Source organism: Poecilia formosa, unplaced genomic scaffold (assembly GCF_000485575.1).
Source record: "Poecilia formosa unplaced genomic scaffold, Poecilia_formosa-5.1.2 Scaffold474, whole genome shotgun sequence".
Classification (NCBI taxonomy): Eukaryota; Metazoa; Chordata; class Actinopteri; order Cyprinodontiformes; family Poeciliidae; genus Poecilia; species Poecilia formosa.
Window position 1 is genome coordinate 242105 of NW_006800413.1, and position 4810 is coordinate 246914.

At 35.4% G+C, this 4810-nt stretch overlaps 2 long non-coding RNA genes across 2 annotated transcripts in view; one reads left to right on the forward strand and one right to left on the reverse strand.

Moving 5' to 3' along the window:
* Positions 1–4555, reverse strand: part of LOC107833881 (uncharacterized) — a 13586-nt gene extending 9031 nt beyond the window's left edge. The window contains exons 1-2 of the long non-coding RNA XR_001659655.1: positions 4487–4555; positions 3835–3836 (exon numbers count right to left, since the gene is read on the reverse strand). This is a non-coding gene — a long non-coding RNA (uncharacterized LOC107833881). The remainder of the gene's footprint in view (positions 1–3834; positions 3837–4486) is intronic.
* Positions 1214–4723, forward strand: LOC107833882 (uncharacterized). The gene is made up of 2 exons (XR_001659656.1): positions 1214–1271; positions 4436–4723. It is a non-coding gene; the product is annotated as an uncharacterized LOC107833882 (long non-coding RNA).
* Positions 4724–4810: the final 87 nt, after the last annotated feature.

Below are 4810 nucleotides of genomic sequence, written 5' to 3' on the forward strand. Positions count from 1 at the left end.
AAGAAATGGTTCAAAGAAATGGGGGAGACCATTACACCAATAGTATGTACAAAAAAGCCCAGAGGGAACTGGAGGAGGAGGAGTTAAGGGCGTGGAGGAAGGAATATGAGAGGAGAAAGGCAGAAAATAAAAGGTGTGAAGAGGAGGAACAAAGGGACAGAGAGGAGGAGGAAAATCGTACTTCTTGGTGTAACGGAATAAATATTGGTTCCAAACTAATTGTGTTATTGTCCGGGAATCCCTATGTTATTGCAGCAGATATAGTACTTGATCTTTTTGTAGACAAATGTGAAGTCATAAACTATTTGAAGGACATAACGGGAAAAAAATGAGCCAACATATCACAACGATGCACAACAATGAATGAACTGTTTAATCAGGACACTGGTAGACAACAGTTCCTAATCTATAGAAAACAAGGACATGAAATCAAATCCAGGGACTTTTATTGTCTCTATCTGAATAATTCAGGCTTTGTTTTGACTTTTACCTTGGGTTTTCTTACTATTTTGTGCATGTGAACACTTTATTTTTACATAACACATCACTGCTCTTATAACCTGTAATGCACAGTTGATGCTCTGCTGTAGAGATTTATTTTCCTCACAGAAACACGTTCAACAACTTAGTGACAGGTTTGGCTAATCTCTTTTTGATGATTCTTCACTTAATTGTAAATACGTGCGCAAAAAAAAAAAAAAAAAAAAAAACACGGTTAGGATTGACTGTATGTAACCATTGTGCATGACTTCAGGTCATCAATTTAAGATTATGTTCTTGGTTTTAAATGTTTCCAATGAAGTTTCTTAGTTTTGTCTCAAGGTTTTTTTTTTATTTTTCGTTTTAAGGGTTTAATATGAAAGTTGATTAAGAGGACAATTCCTATGTTTTAAAAATCTGGAGTGGTTGCATCAGTTTTACTGTATTTGATTTAATTCAATGTTTTTTCTTTTAATAAATGCTTACTTGAATATGTTTCGTACATTTTCTTTTCAATTAACCATTTTCTGATTTCATTTAAATTGAATTTGATCCTATAAAGGGGAAACAATACTTAGTGAAGCAAGTATTGACGGCCAAATGAAGCCTCACGAAGCAATGAAGCTTTCCAGTCCTTAGCTTTGCCCAAAGATTCATTACTTGATGCTTCATTTATTACTCACAATAGTGACATCTGCTGCTGGATCAGTTACAGCCTTGTGACTTAGGTCATACTTCAGATTTTAACTTTTTCTAAATGTACCAGCGGTAAATGTCTTGTATCTAATCAGGTAAGCATTATTTCAAAAGAGCAGAAGAAATATTATAAGAAGCGGGGTTTTTTTCTGCTAACGAACTAATAATAATAATAATAATAATAATAATAATAATAATAATAATGAATTTCGGCAAAGATCACCAACTGCACAATTCTTGTTAGTGTAAAATAAGTTATATTTCAAAAAAGAAGAAGAAATCTTATGTCTTTTGAACAATAACAATATCTGTTGCTAACCTGTTGCTAAGAGATGGTGTGTTTACTGGTAACCAAGTGCCACAAAATAAACTTCGGATTTTTACTTTTTCTAAATGTACCAACGGTAAATATCTTGTATCTAATCAGGTAAGCATTATTTCGAAAGAGCTTATGTTTTATAAACTATATAACTTGTAATAACAATTTGGTTTTAAGAGATAAACGTTACTGGTAACGAACTGCCACGAAGTATAAATAGAGATTTTAACTTTTTTTGTTGAATGTGTGTTTTATATAGTTACCACTAATGACAAAAATAATGAACTTTTCTGCAAAATTCACCAAATACACAATTCTTAAGTATAAAATAAGTATTTCAAAAGAACAGAATAAATATTATATTTTTTGAACAAAAAGAATTGTTGCTAATCTGTTAATCTGTTGCTAAGAGATGATCGCGTTTTCTGGTAACCAAATTCCATAAAGTTCCACAAAGTTCCACAAAGTAAACATCTGATTTTCACTTTAGCAAAATTTACCAATTTACCAATCTTGTGTCTAAGCAGATAAGCAGCATTTTTTAAATAAACAATATAACTTATTATTAATTTGGTGTTAAGAGATAAACGGGTTTTTTCTGCTAACGAACTGCCACGAAGTATAAATTGAGATTCTTACTTTGTTGAATATGTTTTATATATTTGCCACTAATGACAAAAAAAGAAATAAGAAAACTTTTCTGCAAAATTCACCAACTGCACAATTCTTGTTAGTGTAAAATAAGTAGTATTTCAAAACAGCAGAAGAAATCTTATGTTTTTTGAACAATAACAATATTTGTTGCTAACCTGTTGCTAAGAGATGGGTGTGTTTACTGGTAACCAAGTGCCACGAAGTAAAGAATTAATTTTTATTTTTGCAAAAATAAAAATCAGAAAGCATTGCACAAACATTATCACAAACATTGCTAATGTAACTACTGCTCACATTAACAGTGGCCTTTTTCCTTAAATTATTTTGTTTATTTATTAACCATGTTTAGCACACTGTAAACACTAAAATATTCATATACACATTTAAAATACTTTCTCAATGCTTGATGTAAACGCAACATGCAGAAATCGACAGGATGTAGGTGTTTAGAGGAAGTCATTGTAAGACAATATGCTAGTTTTAGCCCACATGTCACTGGCTGCATTTAGGCTCATTTAGTCTAATTTCAGCTTGTACACTAATTTTAACATACTGAATGGAGTAAATCCATCTTACTCTACATGCTTGTGACTCTCCACATGTTATTGAGTACATTGTAGCTTACTTTAGCATTGAGGCTAATTTTTAGCACCAGGATGCTGGGTTCCAACTGACCGGCACACTTTGGCAGGCCCCGTTTAAATTTCTTCAGAAATGTTGTAGTTATAACTAACTGTTCTTGATATTGCCTAATGTTTTGTGATAACGAGTATGGACTACAGAACAAAGACTGATAGGTACTTTTTCTCGAACCTATATTAAAGAACCACAGACAACATATATGAATTTTAAGGCAAGGCTTTTGCAAAAGGAGAAATCTCCGCCAACCGCCTCTCCAGGCCGTTCACAGAGAGTTCTGATCTCCTTCCACGCGAGCCCCTGTTTTATTGTCACAAGCAGAACAGCCAAAAGGGGCAGTCAGGAAGAACAACAAAGGTCGTAAAACTTCTAACCTAAACAAACCAGCCAGGTGTGATATCTGATCTACGGTCTGAGCCCAGTTCAGCTCTAGGTCAAACTATCAACTAAGAAAAGGGTAGATAACACAAGAAGAATTTAAGGTCTGAGAACCACAGAGTTTGACTGTCTCACATGAAGATAAACAGACAGTCCTGACCTCCAGGTCAGTACATACACACATAAGGAAGAGAACACTTTAAACTAAAAATCACAATAATACTGATTAACATTAGACTGAATATGAACTAAAGTAATAACAGAATGATAATACCAAAAATCTCTATCAAAGACATAAATATTTACAGAAAGAGAAGTTTAAGCAGAATCGTTGCAAAGGCAGAAATTAGGGAGAAAAAAAACACTATTTATCTTAAACTCCTACAGGGGTCTCAAACTCCAGTCCTCAAGGGCCGCTATCCTGCAGTTTTTAGATGTGGCACAGGTACAAAACACTGGAAGGAAATGGCTTAATTAACTCCACCTTGTGTAGATCAGTTCTCCAGAGCCTTGCTACTGACCTAATTATTCTATTTAGGTGTGGTGCAGCAGAGGCACATCTAAAAGTTGCAGGACAGTGGCCCTCGAGGACTGGAGTTTGAGACCCCTGCAAGAACTGGCTTTAACTCTATTGAGTTAAAGGGATTCTGTTAAAAAGCAGAAACAACTGCTTTAAAAGCAGCCTTAAAATGGTCCTTTCTGTGAGCACCCTTTGTGTCATCCTATATTATTCGGACAGGTTCAGATCTGATATCACTTGCCTTGTTAAATTTCCTGTTCCCAAGTTCTCTGACGGGGCCCAGATAACGAGTCAGATTTCTAAGTTTTAAAATGTTATCAGAAAGGTAGAAAGTTTGCAAATAATTTTCCTTACCCTTTACAGTTATGCAGCACTTTGTGTTGATCTGTAGTAATCATCTTTGCTGTAAAATATCTTGGAATTTGTGGCTGCAGCATTGCAAATGCTAGAAATAGTGATGGGATGTGAGCACTAATGCACATCATGGTGCTTGTTAGAGAGCCCTAAATATTGTATGTTCATGTTATTTCCCTCAGTTACTCAACATGTACTGTTAGAGAAACTCACAGTTTCAGTGTTGGGGTCACATTGTATTTGGGAAACGTTTGATAGTTGTGCACATAAGAAAGAAATAATGTAGTTTACTGCAAGGTGAAACACTAGTTAAAATCAAACCTACTTGAAGATAGTCAGACAAAGTGTATATATATATTTATATTTATAAAAAATCCCTTTTCACCCTTCCGCAGGTGGACTCTTTCATCCTCTGAGCTTGGGTCCTCTACCAGAAGCCTGGGGACCACAGTATCTTGGCTGTGCCTAGAACTGCACATTTCTGGACTGAGATGTCTGATGCTCTTCCTGGGATCGTGTGGTCCCTGCGCTCCTCGGCCCTGTAGGCACAGGATGAATCCTAGCAACCTGCGGCCTCTTTGCCGGAAGTACCAGACACCAGCTGATGGTGTAGACCCGCCGATTTCTGCCAGGATCGGTTTGGTAAATGCCAGGTCGCTGACAAATTAAACTTTGGTCATTAGTGATTTCTTTTCCTCTCGTTGATTGGATGTTTTATTTATAACTGAATCAAGGACAAGTGGTTTATTCTGCACAGATGTTCCTGTACA